The 22321-nt window shown below is 42.0% G+C and overlaps 1 protein-coding gene across 4 annotated transcripts in view; it reads left to right on the forward strand.

Moving 5' to 3' along the window:
* The window catches only part of TANC2 (tetratricopeptide repeat, ankyrin repeat and coiled-coil containing 2), a 702178-nt gene that overhangs the window by 107379 nt on the left and 572478 nt on the right, over positions 1-22321 (forward strand). For all 4 annotated transcript variants that reach the window (XM_043503351.1, XM_043503352.1, XM_038385380.2 and 1 more), the window contains exon 2: positions 16584-16647. The gene's annotated coding sequence lies outside the window, so the exon portion shown is untranslated. The remainder of the gene's footprint in view (positions 1-16583; positions 16648-22321) is intronic.

Genomic DNA, 22321 nt, shown 5'->3' on the forward strand with positions numbered 1-22321 from the left:
AGGAGGCCATCATTATCAGTACACAGTACTTCCTTTTGGACTATCATTAGCACCTCACATATTCAAATCTCAGAAATTTAAATTGACATGAATTGGTTTCTTCATTGTTGCCAAAGTGAGAATGAGCATGGACATTGACACTACTCTCTCTTCTCCTAGAGGTGATCTCTCAAGGTCATGGTTGAGGCACATGGGTGAGCCAGTGATCTATTTTCTAGATGGTGAACTCTTGTCTCTAGGGCTACACCATTTTTCATGAGCCATAATTTTTCACTTAAGATAAAAACTGTGTGTGTGTGTGTGTGTGTATTTATGTAGAGAGGAAAGTGCATTTCTCTGAAATTGCACATTTGAATGAACCATTGAAGTTCATGTTTCCCTCCTTTCATTGGAAATACTTCTTTATAACTTTTATAATACTTCTTTATAATTAAGAAAATTCTATGGGCCCTTGGAGGAACCCACTCGTCTTAACATTTTTTGCTAGTGAGGAGGTTCAGTAATTACTTTTACTTGCAAGTCTACTGAAAATTAATATAATAGTTTGTGAAGAAAAAGAACTAGAGCTGCAGGGTCTGATGAATTTAAGTTATAATTTTAAAGTTCTTTTCTTTCCTTAATTTGGGGAGGGTTTTTTTTGGGGGGGGGGGTGTTTTTATTTAGTAGTAATGCTTTGGGGAAGTGTGTGTCTGATTTCTTTTTTTTCCTCTACTCAGCATAGTACAGTATGTGAAGAAGAAGAATATATTTGATTCTTCAAAGAAAATAATACCAAGTAGATACTTGAATTACAGTGCTGCACTGTGGCTATGCTTAGACTATTCCAAGTGAGCTCTGGCTTCCACTACCAAAGGTGCCTGTGTGTGTGTGTATCCCTCTGATAGCACAGTTAGTTCCAAACTAAGGCCCTACTCCTGAAATTTTCTCCATGTGGTCAGACACTTTTTCCCATGCAGATCACTGGGGCTCAGGGACTTGCCTGCACTGGAATTTTTTTCATTTAGTTGATATAAGCTAAAGCAGTGTTTCTCAAATGCGGCCACCTGGGCCACATATGGCCTCCAGGGGCTTTTCTTGCAGCCACAGCCTCCTGTGAGGTGATTGCGGGGCGTGGGGGAGACAGTAGCAGTCCCTCCCTTGGGGCCTTCAGCAGGGTTTGAGCCTTGTCCCCTCTGGAGACACAAACACTGGAAGAGCAAGCAGCCAGTGAGTTCCCCACCTTCCCTAGAGTGGTGGAGTCAGGCTTCAGCCCTGTGGTGGCAGGCTGTAGTTGTAGGGCTTCAGGCTCCATCTCCAGGCTCTGGGGTCTGTCTCAGGGCTCAAGGCTTCGGGGTCTGTCTCAGGGCTCAAGTCTTCAGGCTCTGTCTCCCAGCTGCACAGCGGTGGGCTCCAGCCCCTGTCCATGTGGCAGTGGGCTCTGGCCCCGAGCTCATCCCCACATCGCCCCGGCCCCTGCTGCCTCCCCCAGACCCCCAATTCATTCCCCCCATCACCCCTGGCCCTGCTGCCTCTCTACCCACCTCACCATTCAGGGCTTAATTAGTATCCTGGCATGCCAAGGCTGAGTAAGTCTGCTGTGAAAAGTGATTTGTATGTTTGTTAATATCACTGTTCACAGCAGACTAAGGCTATGTCTACACCAGCACTTTTGTCGAACGGGGTGTGAACAAAACACCCCTGACCGACAAAAATTTCACAGACAGAAGCACTGGTGTGGACAGCAGTATGTTGGCAGGAGATGGTCTCCTGCCAACATAGCTACTGCCGTTCATTGGCAGGTTTAATTATGCCAATGGGAGAGCTTCTCCCACCAGCGTAGAGCAGCTACACAGGAGACCTTACAGCGGCACAGCTGCAGCGGTACAACTCTGCCGCTGTAAGGTCTGTTGTGTAGACATAGCCTTAGTAGCTACCTGGGAGGTTTTGAAAAGTCATATTAACATGCAAGTATCACTTTTTTCACAGCAGCAGACTTACTAGCCAGCAAGTCTTTTTGGAAAAAAAAAGGGGGGGGGGGCAACCAAAAAAGCAAAAGAAAAAACAACAACAAAGACAAGAATGTGCAAAACACCTTATTTGTGTTTCTACTCTGTTTAGGTCCAGTAAAGAATAGGAACAACTATATTATTTTTATTATTGCAAAAAACCCTACATAAATAAATTACAGTGATTTGGACATGTATCTGTGCATATTTATTTGTTTTTCCTAAACAAATCTCATATGGTTATTTAGTTTTTTTCAGTGATAGCTTAATGTAAAGGGCTTAATGTGTAATACTACATTGCTGTAGTGGTTGAGATGCAGTCCGAAAGTGCTTTAACCATATTGGATGGTTTTGAGTAAGTATGAATACATTTTCCCCTTCTGATGATTAGGCATTGTAAATATAACAAGAACTGTATTACAGATTTATGCAGAAGAAGTCAAAAACTGGTAGAAAGGGGAACAACATGTCAGATGACAGCGAGTAAAGAGAAGAGCTAAAATTTGAAAGTAGAAGATCCATGGAAATATCCTTGCAGATAAAATTGGAGATGCGCAGTAATGGAATGAAGAGGGAGATGGGCAGGGTTTTAGTGTTCATTTTAGGCTAAAGTGAACAGAGAATTTAAGATGAGATTGAAAATTGGCATGGTTTCTCAAAAGAAAAAGTAGAAACTTGGCACAGATGGGCCTTTATGAGTGACTCCTAACTGAGATAAGAAACGCCAAGGCTGGAGGAACAGAGTGAGAAGATAAAAGATCAATGAAAGGGGACAGAGTAAACTTGTGTAGAGCTCTGAAAACAAGAGGTGGGTATTTTTTTTTAAATTGGATTTGGAGATTTACAGGGAGCCATTGAAGCAGTCAGAGAATTTGGGCTGCTATCTTCTACCTTCCTGGACTAAGAGGATTTTCTTGGAAAAACTGAACCAGAAATGGGGCCTGCCTGGCTTTTTGTGCAGTGACCAGAAAATGTTTTGATATGCTGTGAATTGGAAAAAAGTCAGGCTATAGGATATTAGCATATATCTGAACCATGCCTTGTAACTTAGTAGCATGGTTCAGATTGTAAAACAATGTGACTGATTTTTTTTTAAAAATAGAGAAGAAGGGGTAGAGAGGGAGTTGTTCATAATTGTTTGTTTAATATTCTGTAAGCAAACATGTTGAGATACAACATTTCAGAATTTAGAATTCTCATACCATTAATTAAAGTGCAGTATCTACAAGTATAATTAGAGGATTATAGACATTTAAGGAATAAAAGCATTTTAGCAATGTGCAGATTTTATTGACAGCTCACTGAGAGCTGCTGCATTCACATAAAGATTTGTAATGTAATTATGAGTGGATGGAAGTTCACTGTTTAGAGACTCACTGCAGAGAACATTCATGAACTATACTCTGAATACAGATGAAATATCAAACAAATTATGGGTAGTCAACACTCATTATGTATGAAGTATAAACTATAGACAAACTAGTACTGTAAAATACAAAACAGAAAATGTGTTATTGCATTATGAGATGTTAAGCAGACCAATGGCAGTAAGTTGCTGAAATATTTTTAAAGAAATATCTTTAGTTATCCAAAAAATGATACAAATTGTTAAGCTTTTCAGTTATCAAATTGTGAATCATCCACCACCTTAAAGAAGAAATCTGTCTTCCCTCTATGTTAATATAGCTATTTTTAAGGTACCTCCTATTACCTTACTGTCTAAGTGGTGGCGAACAGTTATGAAGAAGACATAAAGTGGCTTAAAAAGTGCTTTCTTCTTGGGACTGTGTGGATTTTTTATGGAGGTGATTGATAAGGAAAGCCTTTCTTAGTCTGAACCTGGTTAGATTTGGGTGCAGTCTGGTCTCCTTCAATAATGGGTATTTGTTTCAAATACTTGGACCACAGCATTGGAAAGTCTTAACCTGGATTTCTCCAGTTGTATCATTCCTGTGGAGAGCAAATGTCTTGGAGGGTCGTGAATGATCAGACAATTCTGGAGATATTTCAAGAAAAATACTATTGTATATTGCTATTTTGGCTATAGTACATACATTCTCTTAAATAGTTTTAGAAATATAAGTTTGTTTCTTTAACATTTAACTACAGTAACAAAATACTGTATTTTAAAATGGCCAAACTGACACTTTCATATAATTTATATACAAACATTTCCCCCCAATATTATTGGTGATCATTTATATTTAAGTAATGGAATCTGTCATAAAAGTCAGGAACTAGAAGCACTGGCTGGAGACAAGCAGAGTATGGTTTGAAACTATGCAAATTTTCCCCCATTGCTCTACTTATGAACCTACCTGCTACTGATCTGTAGCACTTACTATTATTATACCCCTCTGTTTAACACTGCCAAACTCAGGGGGACTGAGTCATCTATCTGCCGCCCCGACCGGAAAAATCGAGAAGCCTGCTGCTTGCCAGGAGCTAGGATTCACGATGTGACGGAGAGACTGCCGAGACTCATCAAGCCCTCGGATCGCTACCCCTTCCTGCTTCTCCATGTGGGCACCAATGATACTGCCAAGAATGACCTTGAGCGGATCACTGCAGACTACATGGCTCTAGGAAGAAGGATAAAGAAGTTTGAGGCGCAAGTGGTGTTCTCATCCATCCTCCCCGTGGAAGGAAAAGGCCGGGATAGACACCGTCGAATCGTGGAAGTCAATGAATGGCTACGCAGGTGGTGTCGGAGAGAAGGTTTTGGATTCTTTGACCATGGAATGGTGCTCCAAGAAGGAAGAGTGCTAGGCAGAGACAGGCTCCACCTAACAAAGAGAGGGAAGAGCATCTTTACAAGCAGGCTGGCTAACCTAGTGAGGAGGGCTTTAAACTCAGTTCACCGGGGGAAGGAGACCAAAGCCCTGAGGTAAGTGGAGACATGGGATACCGGGAGGAAGCACGAGAGAGGAGGGCTTCTGCCTCATACTTAGAGGGTCGATCAGCAAGTCATCGCAAGTGCCTATACACAAATGCAAAAAGCCTGGGAAACGAGCAGGGAGAACTGGAAGTCCTGGCACAGTCAAGGAATTATGATGTGATTGGAATAACAGAGACTTGGTGGGATAACTCACATGACTGGAGTATTGTCATGGATGGATATAAATTGTTCTGGAAGGACAGGCAGGGCAGAAAAGGTGGGGGAGTTGCATTGTATGAAGAGAGCAGTATGACTGCTCAGAGCTCCGGTATGAAACTGCAGAAAAACTTGAGTCTCTGGATTAAGTTTAGAAGTGTGAGCAACAATAGTGATGTCATGGTGGGTGTCTGCTATAGACCACAGGAGCAGGGGGATGAGGCTTTCTTCCGGCAACTCATGGAAGTAACTAGATCGCAGGCCCTGGTTCTCATGGGAGACTTCAATCACCTTGATATCTGCTGGGAGAGCAATACAGCGGTGCACAAACAATCCAGGAAGTTTTTGGAAAGCATAGGGGACAATTTCCTGGTGCAAGTGCTGGAGGAACCAACTAGGGGCAGAGCTCTTCTTGACCTGCTGCTCACAAACTGGGAAGAATTAGTAGGGGAAGCAAAAGTGGATGGGAACCTGGGAGGCAATGACCATGAGATGGTCGAGTTCAGGATCCTGACACAGGGAAGAAAGGAGAGCAGCAGAATATGGACCCTGGACTTCAGAAAAGCAGACTTTGACTCCCTCAAGGAACTGATGGGCAGGATCCCCTGGGGAATAACATGAGGGGGAAAGGAGTCCAGGAGAGCTGGCTTATCCTTATTGAGGTTACAGGGACAAACCATCCCGATGTATAGAAAGAATAGCAAATATTGCAGGTGACCAGCTTGGCTTAACAGTGAAATCCTTGCTGATCTTAAACACAAAAAAGAAGCTTACAAGAAGTGGAACATTGGATAAATGACCAGGGAAGAGTATAAAAATATTGCTCAGGCATGCAGGAGTGAAATCAGGAAGGCCAAATCACACCTGGAGTTGCAGCTAGCAAGAGATGTTAAGAGTAACAAGAAGGGTTTCTTCAGGTATGTTAGCAACAAGAAGAAAGTCAAGGAAAGTGTGGGCCCCTTCCTGAATGAGGGAGGCAGCCTAATGACAGAGGATGTGGAAAAAGCTAATGTACTCAATGCTTTTTTTGCCTCTGTCTTCACGAACAAGGTCAGCTCCCGGACTACTGCACTGGGCAATACAGCATGGGGAGGAGGTGACGAGCCCTCTGTGGAGAAAGAAGTGGTTCGGGACAATTTAGAAAAGCTGAACTAGCACAAGTCCATGGGGCCGGATGCGCTGCATCCGAGAATGCTAAAGGAGTTGGCGGATGGGATTGCAGAGCCATTGGCCATTATCTTGGAAAACTCATGGTGATCGGGGGGAGGTTGCGGACGACTGGAAAAAGGCTAATGTAGTGCCCATCTTTAAAAAAGGGAAGAAGGAGGATCCAGGGAACTACAGGCCAGTCAGCCTCACCTCAGTCCCTGGAAAAATCATGGAGCAGGTCCTCAAGGAATCAATTCTGAAGCACTTGGAGGAGAGAAAAATGAGAAACAGTCAGCATCGATTCACCAAGGACTAGTCATGCCTGACTAATCTAATTGCCTTCTATGACGAGATAACTGGCTTCCTCCTTCCCCCCCCTGCTGCTGGTGATGGCTTATCTTAAGTGATCACTCTCCTTACAGTGTGTATGATAAACCCATTGTTTCTTGTTCTTTGTGTGTGTATATCAATCCTCCCTCTGTATTTTCCACCAAATGCATCCGATGAAGTGAGCTGTAGCTCATGAAAGCTTATGCTCAAATAAATTTGTTAGTCTCTAAGGTGCCACAAATACTCCTTTTCTTTTTGTGAATACAGACTAACATGGCTGCTACTCTGATAACTGGCTCTGTGGATGAGGGGAAAGCAGTGGACGTGTTATTCCTTGACTTTAGCAAAGCTTTTGACACAGTCTCCCACAGTATTTTTGCCAGCAAGTTAAAGAATTATGGGCTGGATGAATGGACGATAAGGTGGAGAGAAAGCTGGCTAGATTGTCGGGGTCAACGGGTAGTGATCAATGGCTCCATGTCTAGTTGGCAGCTGGTATCAAGTGGAGTGCCACAAGGGTTGGGCCTCAGGCCGGTTTTGTTCAATATCTTCTATAATGATCTGGAGGATGGTGAGGATTGCACCTTCAGCAAGTTTGCAGATGACACTAAACTGGGAGGAGAGGTAGATATACTGGAGGGTAGGGATAGGATACAGAGGGCCTTAGACAAATTAGAGGATTGGGCCAAAAGAAAACTGATGAGGTTCAACAGGGACAAGTGCAGAGTCCTACACTTAGGATGGAAGAATCCCATACACCGCTTCAGACTAGGGACCGAATGGCTGGGCAGCAGTTCTGCAGAAAAGGTCCTAGGGGTTAAGGTGGACGAGAAGCTGGATATGAGTCAACAGTGTGCCCTTGTTGCCAAGAAGGCCAATGGCATTTTGGGATGTATAAGTAGGGGTGTTGCCAGCAGATCGAGGGATATGATTGTTCCCCTGTATTTGACATTGGTGAGGCCTCATCTGTAGTACTGTGTCCAGTTTTGGGCCCCACACTACAAGAAGGATGTGGAAAAATTGTAAAAAGTCCAGCGGAGGGCAACAAAAATGATTAGCAAAAAGAAAAGGAGTACTTGTGGCACCTTAGAGACTAACAAATTTATTTGAGCATAAGCTTTCGTGAGCTACAGCTACTCAGAGGCATCCGATGAAGTGAGCTGTAGATCACGAAAGCTTATGCTCAAATAAATTTGTTAGTCTCTAAGGTGCCACAAGTACTCCTTTTCTTTTTTTTAGATAACAAACAAGCTCTAATTCTTTGCTGAACCTTATTTGGCTGGAAGGTTTGAGTAACTTCTAGGAAGTATAGAGAAAGCTGCACTTGATAAAAAATATATTGATGACTGGCAGCAAATAACAGAGAATCTGAGTTTGATAGTATCACCTTATTTTCTTAGTTTTATCTGCATCTCAAAACCACTGTACAGTTTCATAGAATCATAGAATATCAGGGTTGGAAGCGACCCAGGAGGGGTCATCAAGTCCAATCCCCAGCTCAAAGCAGGGCCAATCCCCAACTAAATCATCCCAGCCAGGACTTTGTCAAGCCTGACCTTAAAAACTTCTAAGGAAGGAGATTCCACCACCACCCTAGGTAACGCATTCCAGTGTTTCACCACTCTCCTAGTGAAAAAGCTTTTCCTAATATCCAACCTAAACCTCCCCGGATACAACTTGAGACCATTACTCCTCGTTCCGTCATCTGCTACCACTGAGAACAGTCTAGATCCATCCTCTTTGGAACCCCCTTTCAGGTAGTTGAAAGCAGCTATCAAATCCCCCCTCATTCTTCTCTTCCGCAGACTAAACAATCCCAGTTCCCTCAGCGTCTCCTAATAAGTCATGTGTTCCAGTCCCCTGGTCATTTTTCAGAGTAGCAGCCATGTTAGTCTGTATTCGAAAAAAAGAAAAGGAGTACTTGTGGCACCTTAGAGACTAACAAATTTATTAGAGCATAAGCTTTCGTGAGCTACAGCTCACTTCATCAGATGCATTTGGTGGAAAAAACAGAGGAGAGATTTATATACACACACACACACAGAGAGAACATGAAACAATGGGTTTATCATACACACTGTAAGGAGAGTGATCACTTAAAATAAGCCATCACCAGCAGCGGGGGGGGGGGAAGGAGGAAAACCTTTCATGGTGACAAGCAAGGTAGGCTATTTCCAGCAGTTAACAAGAATATCAGAGGAACAGTGGAGGGTGGGGTGGGGGGAGAAATACCATGGGGAAATAGTTTTACTTTGTGTAATGACTCATCCATTCCCAGTCTCTATTCAAGCCTAAGTTAATTGTATCCAGTTTGCAAATTAATTCCAATTCAGCAGTCTCTCGTTGGAGTCTGTTTTTGAAGCTTTTTTGTTGAAGGATAGCCACTCTCAGGTCTGTGATCGAGTGACCAGAGAGATTGAAGTGTTCTCCAACTAGTTTTTGAATGTTATAATTCTTGACGTCTGATTTGTGTCCATTCATTCTTTTACGTAGAGACTGTCCAGTTTGGCCAATGTACATGGCAGAGGGGCATTGCTGGCATATGATGGCATATATCACATTGGTAGATGCGCAGGTGAACGAGCCTCTGATAGTGTGGCTGATGTGATTTAGGCCCTATGATGGTATCCCCTGAATAGATATGTGGACAGAGTTGGCAACGGGCTTTGTTGCAAGGATAGGTTCCTGGGTTATTGGTTCTGTTGTGTGGTGTGTGGTTGCTGGTGAGTATTTGCTTCAGATTGGGGGGCTGTCTGCAAGCAAGGACTGGCCTGTCTCCCAAGATCTGTGAGAGTAATGGGTCGTCCTTCAGGATAGGTTGTAGTTCCTTGATGATGCGTTGGAGAGGTTTTAGTTGGGGGCTGAAGGTGATGGCTAGTGGCGTTCTGTTTTCTTTGTTGGGCCTGTCCTGTAGTAGGTGACTTCTGTGTACTCCTCTGGCTCTGTCAATCTGTTTCTTCACTTCAGCAGGTGGGTATTGTAGTTGTAGGAATGAATGATAGAGATCTTGTAGGTGTTTGTCTCTGTCTGAGGGGTTGGAGCAAATGCGGTTATATCGTAGCGCTTGGCTGTAGACAATGGATCGAGTGGTATGATCTGGATGAAAGCTAGAGGCATGTAGGTAGGAATAGCGGTCAGTAGGTTTCCGATATAGGGTGGTGTTTATGTGACCATCGCTTATTAGCACCGTAGTGTCCAGGAAGTGGATCTCTTGTGTGGACTGGTCCAGGCTGAGGTTGATGGTGGGATGGAAATTGTTGAAATCATGGTGGAATTCCTCAAGAGCTTCTTTTCCATGGGTCCAGATGATGAAGATGTCATCAATGTAGCGCAAGTAGAGTAGGGCCATTAGGGGACGAACGAAGAATTATAACATTCAAAAACCAGTTGGAGAACACTTCAATCTCTCTGGTCACTCGATCACAGACCTGAGAGTGGCTATCCTTCAACAAAAAAGCTTCAAAAACAGACTCCAACGAGAGACTGCTGAATTGGAATTAATTTGCAAACTGTATACAATTAACTTAGGCTTGAATAGAGACTGGGAATGGATGAGTCATTACACAAAGTAAAACTATTTCCCCATGGTATTTCTCCCCCCACCCCACCCTCCACTGTTCCTCTGATATTCTTGTTAACTGCTGGAATTAGCCTACCTTGCTTGTCACCATGAAAGGTTTTCCTCCTTTCCCTCCCCTGCTGCTGGTGATGGCTTATCTTAAGTGATCACTCTCCTTACAGTGTGTATGTTAAACCCATTGTTTCATGTTCTCTGTGTGTGTTTGTATATATAAATCTCTCCTCTGTTTTTTCCACCAAATGCATCCGATGAAGTGAGCTGTAGCTCACGAAAGCTTATGCTCTAATAAATTTGTTAGTCTCTAAGGTGCCACGAGTACTCCTTTTCTTTTTGCGAATACAGACTAACACGGCTGCTACTCTGAAACCTGTTTATTTTCTGTATTCTTCACTTATATTCATGCAGACTAATAATACCCGGTTATGAATACATGTTGCACGTGGTTTTTTTGTTTTTTGTTTTTGTTTTAAATCAACCCTCTAATAAAATAAAATATGTAGCTCAAGGGGCTTGCTGTAAAATAAATGTAACCAAATGTAGTCAGTTTTTCTTTATGAAAAGCTGGTTTGAGAATCTCTTCTCTTATTTTCCAGAAAATTAGAGACAACTGTTAATATTAAATTGCTTTTACATCTAAGGTTTTAGTTCAGACTAAGTGTGCCCAGAGAACAAAAACCCACATACTGTTTCTGTTTTCCTGAGTTAAGAGATCCCTGGATCATTACAACATGAATTTTACATTAGAATTACTACAAATATTGCTACTTTTTATGACATTCAGTAATACATAGCAGTGTCTAAGAAGACTGGGTATAGCATAGTGTGTGGGGTTTTTTTTCAAAGTATTACCAAATATTTTTTTAAATTATTTCTGGAGAAAGATCTTTCCAATCTAAAACCTGGCTGCTGTGTGTATTTAGATATATCCACAAAATAGTGTAACCTTAACTCTGAATTTCCTGGATTTTTAAGTGCTAGGTTTTGGGATAACTACAACATTGCTGTAATGTATATTCCCCAAGAAGTTACTGAAATGTATTGTCATCCTTAATTCCATTTTAATATAGTCTTTAAAAAAGATAAAAAGAAATATATATGAACACTAAACAAGAAACTAAAAGAGATTGCTATGTGATATTTCTAAAGATTTGAATATATATTATCAACCTTAAATATTTTTTAAAAATGTAAGGGAAGAATCATGGTTACATCAAACCCAGAGTGTATCAGCTAATTGCGCTCACCTTAGAGCTGCTTTGCATCACAAAGAAAATCAAAGCCAATGAGATGTACTGGTCAGTCTGGCCATTTAATTTGCAGTAGTCTTAGGCTTGGTTTACCCTATCAGTTTATGCCACTATAACTAGTCATTCAGGGATGTGGAAAATCCACACCTCTGAGCAATGCATTTATCCCAACCCAACTTCCAGTATGAATAGCACTATGTTGATGGGAGGCCTTCTCCTGCTGACGTAGCCAAAGTCTCTCAGGGTGGTGGAGTACCTATGTAGAGAGAAGAAGGTCTCCCATCAGAAAAGTTAGTGTCTTCACTTAGTGCTGCAGCACTGTAAGTGTAGACAACCCCTTAGGGCAGTGATTCTCAAACTTTTTTTTTCCGCAGACCATTTGAAAATTGCTGTGGGTCTCGGCGGACCACTTAATGATCTTTCCAAATGTTGTTTGTACCATTAGCTAACTATTGTAAAGCGCTTTGGGTAAAAGCGCTATATATAAAAAAACCTTAATAATAATTAACATTTTTTTGTTCTACAAATAAAGGCACACAACTCATATTTTAATATCTGTAGTCTTACCTTTCTAATGCAATGGATGTGCCCTCTCTCCCCTGCCATGGCAGCCCCCGATCTGGGGCTAGGAAGGAGGGGGGTGTCTCCTCTGCCACAGGAGCCACAGAGTTGAGGCTGGGAAGGAGGACCGTCTCTCCCCAGCAGCCGCAGCCCTGGAGCTGGGGAAAGTTGCCTCTTTCTCTGGCTGCCTCAGCCCTGCACATCCCAAATTCCACCCACCCCCTCTTCTCACCCCACTGCCCCCTCCCACCTACCCTCCTATTTCCCCTAAGGCCACCACCTCACCTTACATGTGTATCTTCTTAAGGGTCCAGGCACCTAATTAGTGGAGGCACGCCTGCACGGCTCCATTAATTAGGTGTATGGCCCTTCATTCTCTTGCGTGCAGCTTCCCAGGCGACATCTTAGAGGGAACTATCCGCGGACCGCCTGAATGGAGCTCGCGGACCACTGGTGGTCCATGGACCACAGTTTGAGAACCTCTGCCTTAGGATTTGTCATCACTGACAAAAGGGTGGGTTTTTTACAGTGAGATAATTAATATGCAATAGTTTTCTCACTTGGAAATCCTAAATGGAGAGAAGGCATTTGTAGGTTTTACCGTGAAGGTAGTGAGGTGAGGTCAGCATTCTATCTTCTGTTCATGACTGACCCCACTTAGCTATCTCACTGTAAATATAAAGTGCCTTGTCTTCACTGTTTTTGCAGAGACAGAGCTAACGAGCAATAAATATGCAGCTTTTTTTTGTCAATGAAGATGCAGTCTTACTGGTTTAGAGGACAGTGTTAACAAGGCTGGTGTTAATGTGAAGGGGGCAGGGAGAGCTCAGCCTCTGAGTCCCAGTGTGTCTGTGCTTAAGAGCTCCCCCAGCACTCCTGCCTCAGTTTCCCTGGTATTGTTGCCTCAGTGCACAGTGAACCAGGGCAGCAGTGACTTGGCAAGCCTTTCAAGTGCTGATGCACAAGCTGGCATTTAGCCACAGACTCTTTAATGAATAATGACAATTGAGACAACTAATCTATCAATGAGAATGTTTAACATGTGTCCAGTCTCCTTCAAACTGCTGAATAATTCCAACCAATAGAATTATTGCATGAAAATTAGCAGTAGAGAAAGGATGGTGATTGGTTGAGTAACTCTGATGTCACAATAGGCCCCACTTAATTTACCTTTACTGCAGACCTAAGCCTGACTGTTCCTGATATAAGCATAAATTAGATACAATTTTGATAGCTTAATTATAACTTCATTTCTTCAAATATAGCATATGCACAAGATTTCAGTTAACTTTATTTTATTGAAAGTTTGAAGTGTCTGCATTATTAAGATAATTCAGGACCAATAAAAGATGGACACAGAAGGCTAATTTCTTAAAGGGCATAGTTTTATTTAGTTTTAATGCATAAATTGATCAAAGGATTTACTTGTAAAGCATCAGAAAATGTGTTCTGTACTCTGAGATAAGTGCTGTTAATTAAGGGAGGATGTGCTGTATTTTCATAGTTTTACTCCCCTCTTCCCTTGGGGAAAGACTAGGGACCCTGAGTGGCATGGTGGATGCAGATGAAAGAAAGTTCTGGGTTTGATGACTGGAACTGGAGAAATCGGGCACAAGGTGATCACTTATAGGATGAAGAACAAATTAACTTTTAATCATTACAGCTATCTGGTGCCTCTGACCGAGTCCTGGAACTAGCTTCAAAACAAAAGGAAAGGGGCTACTCATCCACAATTACAGCTGCCATCTTACTCCACCAAACTGTAATCATCCTCTCCAAGAGCTTGCTATCCTGCAGCCTTTCCCTCATGGTTATCACCATTAATGGTCATAGCTGCCTTTCCCCCCTTCTGACCCCATAGAGCTAGCAATTCAAAAACCTTTTAATTTGGCCAATCAAGGCCAAGGCCCATGGAGGTGGAAACATCTCCGACTCTGACTGCCATTAAGTCTGCCATTCCCATGTCTGTTGTGGGCCTTTCTGTGTACAAGCTAGATGACTTCCTGCAGACTTTGTCTCCGTTCCCCAGGGGTCAGGCTTGTTATAGTACAGAGCAAAGAGGTTGCATCCCTGCTTTAAGTCCAAAACTCTTTGATTTCTGTTAGGTTTCAGAGTAGCAGCCGTGTTAGCCTGTATTCGCAAAAAGAAAAAGAGTACTTGTGGCACCTTAGAGACTAACAAATTTATTAGAGCATAAGCTTTCGTGAGCTACAACTCACTTCATCGGATGCATTTGTGCATCCGATGAAGTGAGCTGTAGCTCACGAAATCTTATGCTCTAATAAATTTGTTAGTCTCTAAGGTGCCACAAGTACTCTTTTTTTCTTTTTGATTTCTGTTAGGCACTCTGACATCTTGTAATGGTGGTGGTTGCATTAGTTGTGAAAGAGATGCATGGAGTCTTCGGACTTCGGACACAATTCGTTTCTCAGAATTGCATTGTAAGTGGAAACTGCTTTTCCCATAGGAATCAATGGTATAAAGGGGAGATTGGTTCCTGAACCAAGGCTTGATACACTATTTTCACTACAATAACCCAGATTTTTTTACTAAATGAATTATAGATGACTAATGTTGCAACATCAATGTATTTACTGTACACTGTATTTTGTAAACAGCATTCAAATAAAAATATAAACTCACATATGCTGCGCAGAATGCCAGTAACACAGGCTTGGAAAGCCAGGGAGAATGGCACATATGCTGAGCCTCAGCCAATCACTGTTCAAGCTTTCTGATTGGCTGAGCCCGGGGCTGGGAGTCGATCAAAAACAAGCAGCAACCCTACCTGGCAACAAGCTACCCTGCTGCCTCAAAGCCAATCAGAAGTGACCCCTTCCTGGTTGCATTATACTGGTATGGAGCTGGAAGTGATTCCAAGCAAACTTATGCAAATCGAGTGTCGTAAGGGCAAAACAAGTGTTGTAGGGGTGAAACAGGTAGTCAGTTGAAAAGTGACGTAAGTGGCGTCCGAGGACTCCCTGTATATAGTTGAGTCATTGGCGTATTGTTGGCAGGTGAGCCCATGGTAGCTCTTTGTCTCTCCTAGTGGTCTCAGGTAGATACTGAGGAGAAGAGGGGATAGTATAGAGCACTATGGGATACTACAGGCAAGGTTCTTTATAGAGGAGGAACAGTTACCCATCTGCACTATGGACTTTGCTGGAGAGGAATGATAGGAACAACTTCAGTGATGGCCATCAGTACTGGTCTGTTATGTAGGTAGATTAGCAGTATCTAGTGGTCTAATGTATCAAAAGCTGCAGAGAGGTCCAGCAGCATAATCATGGAGATCCTGTCACTGCCCATGGCTGTAAGAACTGGTGCATCTTTTAGTGCAGCTATAGCTCTCTCTCTCTGTTCTGTGCCCTGATTTGAACTCTGACTTTGAGGTACCCAGGAAGTTGGCTGATGTCACATGTTGGAGTTTAGTGGTTATGACTTGCTCAGTTTTTTTGCCCGGGAATAGGAGGTTGGAGATGGGAAGGTAGTTTGTAACTTCAGAAATGTTAAGGTAGAATAACTTCCCAAATGTATGGAATGTGTGACTGTCAGATGTGCCAAAATGTTGGTGCAAGAGCATCTGGCAGGTTCCTGTTAAGGTTTTGCACTAAAGTGTGAATTTGATGAAGCTGCTTCTCGATATCTGTTGGAGGTGGAAATGAAAGCCTTCTGTTTGAATGTGGTGTTGTCAGTGTTGTAGGCAATGTGACAGTGGCAAGGAATGTAGGAGACTTGTCCCTTAACTTACTTCTATGCTTTTCAGTTTTTGAGTTGGTGAATGTGTCCTGATAGAACCCTAACTGTCAATTAATTTTTGTTTGTTTATCCCTCTCTTCTTCCTTTCAACTTTTTTGTTCTAAACAGCAACAGGTACATCAATGAAGCCTTCTGTGATAATATGCCAGTAGATGCCAACAAGCAGGATTCTGCACACATCACAATACTAATATATGTGATAGAACATCTTTCCATAGACTTTACACTATGTTTCAAAATACAGTATAGTATTTATAAGTGACCTTTTCAAAGATACCATGTGATGTGGACTGATAAACTCATTAAACAACTACTGTACATACTTGATACAAGAACAAAACTAAATCCTGAAATTTTGACTCAATTTTAACTCCCCTTCAGTGAGAGTTGTGCTTGAATAAGAGCAGAATAAAAACTAAGTAAAGCCTTCAGGAGTTAAACGAAAAAGCTTAGTAGTGCACAGAAAAAAAATACTCATGGGTAGTCACAAAAAATGGTATAGAGTGTTTTCTTTTTAAATATTACACTGTAGTGTATATATTGAAAGAAATACTACATTATACTTTTTCTAGTTCCTCACATGAAAATCATTGGTGGGGGGGAGTGCTTCAGGTGATCAAAATTAATTTTGATCAGTTAGATTTACATCTATGGAATTTTAATAGCGAGGAGAACTAATAGGTTGTAGCTGATACATTTGTACCCTGTAGAAAGCTGTGAGCTGTTCATGTGATGATGATATTGTGACTTTATATACCCTTTCTTCAATGGGGTTTAATTTAGAATTCCAAAAATGTGAAATGTAGTTTGCCTGATAGTTAAATGGAATGTTTTGAGGGGTCTTAGTACTAAATTTTGTTGATTTTTGTGTCTTGCAGGATTTTTGGCACATGGAGGAAGGCAATCATCTCTTAGAAATTTAACTCAATTCCAGATTTCAAGGTAGGAGGGCTCCTGCTTCCCCCACCTTCTTTATTAAATCAGTGAGACGGTTCCTTCAAGTAGAATGGAAATCCTGTATTTTTTTTGTGTTCATATCTGTGCTATTCTTTTATTAGTTGAGAGGTGTAATACAGTAGGTGATACAGTCTTCCTTTATCAGTTTTATAGGTCTTCTGACCTGATTGTTTCATGCCACTTTTCCAAATCTATCTTCCTTATTAATGTTTGAGCTTCATTTGTCTTATTTATTAGAGACAAGTGGCATAAAAATTGAGTTAAATAAAAGTGTAATCATGCAGAGTTCTAAACTCTTCCTCTGGTTGTAAATATCAACATGCTTGTTTTTAGTTACTGATTAATATAATTTAAGATTAATTTTATAACATTTACACAAAAGTAGTATAATACCTTACTATCTATACTAAAAGCTTCCTCCAGTTTGTGCTGCCTCCATAGCAGCAGGCAGCCCAGTCACATCTCCCTGTTGCAGAGTTTTTCTGAGGAAAATTCCAAACTTTTTTACAGAATATTAGACTAACAGTTTGACTTAATAATTTGTTTGTTTAATTCCCAGCCATGTCTCAGGGCTGCATTTGATGTTTTGGAGAGATTATCCTCTCAGTTCTGCTTTCTTTTCTGACGTGTTTGCAGTGACTGGTGCCCCTGCAGGCTTCAGAGAGACATAGGATGAGAAAAGTCAGAGGCAAAAGGGAAGATCTGGGTTCAGTGGGGATCTCAGCTGGCTGTGTAGGTGGGAAAAGGACTCTTTCACAACCCAATCCAGGTGGGATTACATCAACCTCCCCTTCCCAGGGTAGGTAAAAAGCCACTCAGGATTGGAGAGGCCATCTTGATGGTGCAAGAAGCAGCTTTGGCAGTAAGTAAGGGGCCTTCAGATATAGCTCCTTTTCCCTGTTGCCACCTCTATAAAAGGCCTGCTTACCCCACAGGATCTGTACTTATATCCCAGGCCGAGACCGAAGTATATCAGGATCAAAAGGAACCCTGACAATGTTATTGGTCCAATTAGTAGGTGGAAATGGTAGAATTTTTTTAATAATAATTCAGAGGAGGCAGAAGTGTTCAATAAATATTTGTGTTCAGTATTTATAACAAAGCCAGATAATATATTCAAATCATGTGGTGATGATGATGAAATACTTCCCACTTTTCAAACAGTGACATATATTAGATAGCAGCTATTAAAGTTAGACATTCTTAAATCAGAAGGTCTGGATAATTTGCATTCAAAAGTTATGGTCAAAGAGCTCTCTGGATTGTTAATGTTGATTTTTAATACCTTTGTTCCAGAGTACTGGAAGAAAGCTAATATTGTGCCAGTATTTGAAAAGGCTAAATGGGATGATCCAAGTACTTATAGGACTATTCAACCTGACATTGATCCTGGGCAAAATAATGGAACAGCTGATACAGGACTCAATTAATAAAGAATTAAAGGAGGGTGATATAATTAATACTAATCAACATGGGTTTTGGAAAATAGGACTTGTCAAAATAACTTGGTATCATTTGGATGAGACTATGGGTTTAGATGAGAAGGTAAGAGTGTTAGTGTAACATACTTAAATTTCTGTAAGGCAGTTGACTTAGTACTTCACGACATTTTGATTAAATAACTAGAATGATACAAAATCAACTTGGCACATATTAAGTGGTTTAAAAATGGCTAACTAATAAGTCTCAAAATGTAATTAATTGGGAATACTCATTGAGTGGGTGTGTTTCTCATGGTGTCCCACAAAGATATGTTCCTTATGCTATTTAATATTTTTATCCATGACCTGGAAGAAAACACAAAATCATTATTGCTGAAGTTTGCAGGTGGCACAAAGATCCAGGGGAGTGATAAATAATGAAGAGAACAGGTAATTGATAGGGCGATCTGGATTGCTTAGTGAGCTGGGCATTGTCCAACAGTGTTTCAGTATGGTCAAATGTAAATGTATAAATCTAGGAACAAAGAATATAGGCTATATTTAAAGGATGGGAGACTCTATCCTGGGAAGCAGTGAGTCTGAAAAAGACTTGGACCTGCTGAACATGAATTCCCAAAGCAATGCTATAGCTAAACAGGTTAAGTTTATCCTCAGATGTTTAAATAGGGGAATATTGAGTAGGAGGAGAGAGGTTGTATTTGGCACTGGTATGACTAGAACTGGACACGGTATTCCAGTAGCAGTGTCCTTGCTTCACGGAGGATGTTGACAAATTGGAGAGGTTTCAGAGAAAAGCAACAAGACAACTAAAGGTTTGGAAAACGTGCCTTATAGTGGTAGACTCAAGGAGCTCAAGCTTTTAAGCTTATCACAGAAGAAGATTATGTGGTGGCTTGGCCGTGGTGTCCTGGGGACTGCAGCCGGGGCCACGTGCCCCAGCTCTGCAGCATCCCGGGCTTGGCGGGGGTGTGCACCCCAGCCCCGCAGCTTCACTGGAGGCTGCAGCTGGGGCTGCACGCCCTCCTTGCAGTTTCCCAGGGCCATCTGCAACCCCTCCACCCCACTGCAGCCGGGGCTTGGCCGGGGCTAGTTGGGCCATGCACCCCTGTCCTGCAGCTGGGCCAGCTCTGTAGCAAGGGCTGTGTGTCCCCTGTGGCTGCGACTCTCGCTGTGGCCACTGGAGTCGGGGCTGTGTCCCCAGCACCCACATGGGACTCCATTTCTCCCCCTACCAAGCCCTGCCCCGGTTATTTTTAGTAAAGTAACGGACAAGTCACGGGCTCTGTGATTTTTTTGTTTATTGCCCATGACCTGTTCATGACTTCTACTAAAAAATATCTGTGAAAAAATCTTTGCCTTATTCATGTGTACCAATTTCTGGTGCATGAAGTTATCCCTGTCACTATCTGGAATGAAACATACCCTACAAGTCCATCCCATCCTTCAATCAGCACCATGCCCCTATTTAAAATAATTTAGGAAATTAATATACAGAAGTTTTTGTTGTGAAGCAGAGTCACTACAAACATAACATACCTGTCTTAAACCCAGAAAAGTAAGGAAATTAAATATGCTCTAAGAAGATCAGTCTTCCATCAACACCTTTATCAAACTTTTCTCAGCACAACATACTATTGTACCAAAAGTCCACAAATATAATGTTAGGAGAAGGTAGTTTGGTAAAGGGGTATGTTGTGAAGAGAAGGTTGCAGGGGTAGAGTTAAAGTTGAAGTAAATGATCTGTGGTGTATAGTAATTGTGTTAATGGTAAGGTATATGTCTGTGGGTAAGGAGAAAAGGTTGTTTAATTTTCATTTGCTTCCTCTTGAGCTTGAGTCAGGTATGTTATGTTTCTAGCAACCCTAATTGCTTCACAAAGAAGTTTTGTATTTCTGAAGTAGGTTGTGTTAAGGGGAGAGTATTTTAGTGCAGGCTACATTGATTTTAGTCTGAGATTTTTAGAAAAAACATTTAACCATTCATAGTGTAATGTGTAGTATGTGTCTAAACGTAAATGTACAATTCAGGTTCAATTGATAAACTATTCCATAGAAATGAAATACTTATTTTTTCTTCATCTGTAATTGGACAAAGTGCAATTTAATAATTTATCAGTTAGAGAGATTATATGCAAGTGGATGTATCCCTGGCTTCGAGTGCTGGCTTCATTCCAGTACTAACACCTGCTATTTTTCATGCATACGTTGTTGTCAATTGAACGCTTTAACAGACCAATTGCTGTCCAAGTTATGATGTCGTACTATTTTCTTTTTAAACAGAAGTTAAGCGGTAAAAGAAACTGCATACCCTTTGCCTATTCATCCCATAGGAAGATAGTGGAATAAATATGCAGATTCATTGGTTTGCTAAGGTAAAATGGACTTTAATTCATAGAATCATAGAATATCAGGGTTGGAAGGGACCTCAGGAGGTCATCTAGTCCAACCCCCTGCTCAAAGCGGGACCAGTCCCCAACTAAATCATCCCAGCCAGAGCTTTGTCAAACCTGACCTTAAAAACTTGGAAGGAAGGAGATTCCAGCACCTCCCTAGGTAACGCATTCCAGTGTTTCACCACCCTCTTAGTGAAAAAGTTTTTCCTAATATCCAACCTAAACCTCCCCCACTGCAACTTGAGACCACTACTCCTTGTTCTGTCATCTGCTACCACTGAGAACAGTCTAGATCCATCCTCTTTGGAACCCCCCTTCAGGTAGTTGAAAGCAGCTATCAAATCCCCCCTCATTCTTCTCTTCCGCAGACTAAACAATCCCAGTTCCCTCAGCCTCTCCTCATAAGTCATGCGTTCCAGTCCCCTAATCATTTTTGTTGCCCTCCGCTGCTGGCAGTGCCCCTCCGTATACATCCCAAAATGCCATTGGCCTTCTTGGCAACAAGGACACACTGTTGACTCATATCCAGCTTCTCGTCCACTGTAACCCCTAGGTCCTTTTCTGCAGAACTGCTTCCGAGCCATTTGGTCCCTAGTCTGTAGCGGTTCATGGGATTCTTCCATCCTAAGTGCAGGACTCTGCACTTGTCCTTGTTGAACCTCATCAGTTTTCTTTTGGCCCAATCCTCTAATTTGTCTAGGACCCTCTGTATCCTATCCCTACCCTCCAGCGTATCTGCCTCTCCTCCCAGTTTAGTGTCATCTGCAAACTTGCTGAGGGTGCAATCCACACCATCCTCCAGATCATTATAGAAGATATTGAACAAACCCGGCCCGAGGATCGACCCTTGGCACCCTCCACTTGATACCAGCTGCCAACTAGACATGGAGCCATTGATTACTACCCGCTGAGCCCGACAATCTAGCCAGCTTTCTCTCCACCTTTATTGTCCATTCATCCAGCCCATACTTCTTTAACTTACTGGCAAGAATACTGTGGGAGATGGTGTCAAAAGCTTTGCTAAAGTCAAGGAATAACATGTCCACTGCTTTCCCCTCATCCACAGAGCCAGTTATCTCATCATAGAAGGCAATTAGATTAGTCAGGCATGACTAGTCCTTGGTGAATCGATGCTGACTGTTTCTGATCACTTTCCTCTCCTCTAAGTACTTCAGAATTGATTCCTTGAGGACGTGCTCCATGTTTTTTCCAGGGACGGAGGTGAGGCTGACTGGCCTTTAGTTCCCTGGATCCTTCCTTCCTTCCCTTTTTTAAAGATGGGCACTACATTAGCCTTTTTCCAGTCGTCCAGAACATCCCCCCGATCACCATGAGTTTTTAAAGATAATGGCCAATGGCTCTGCAATCCCATCCACCAGCTCGTTTAGCACTCTCAGATGCAGCGCATCCAGCCCCATGGACTTGGGCTCGTCCAGCTTTTCTAAATAGTCCCGAGCCACTTCTTTCTCCACAGAGGGCTGGTCACCTCTTCCCCATGCTGTGCAGCCCAGTGCAGCAATCTGGGAGCTGACCTTGTTCGTGAAGACAGAGGCAAAAAAAGCATTGAGTACATTAATTCCTGGGCTGAGAGAAGCAAAACATATTGTGAAGTCACAGGACATTCTTCCAAAGAATGTTAGGGAGTCTGACAGTACTAGGAATTTAAAATCCTTTACTAGCTAGTACGCTCCATTGTTGACCCAAACAGCAACTATTGACCTTCTCACCAAAGCAGTGCTATAGAATGAAACATGGTATTTCTATTTTTATGTTTTTAGCTGTTATTTAGTACAATGAAATATAGTGAGCATATATTTTAACTGTC

This window comes from Dermochelys coriacea, chromosome 27 (assembly GCF_009764565.3).
Source record: "Dermochelys coriacea isolate rDerCor1 chromosome 27, rDerCor1.pri.v4, whole genome shotgun sequence".
In the NCBI taxonomy this organism is placed as follows: Eukaryota; Metazoa; Chordata; order Testudines; family Dermochelyidae; genus Dermochelys; species Dermochelys coriacea.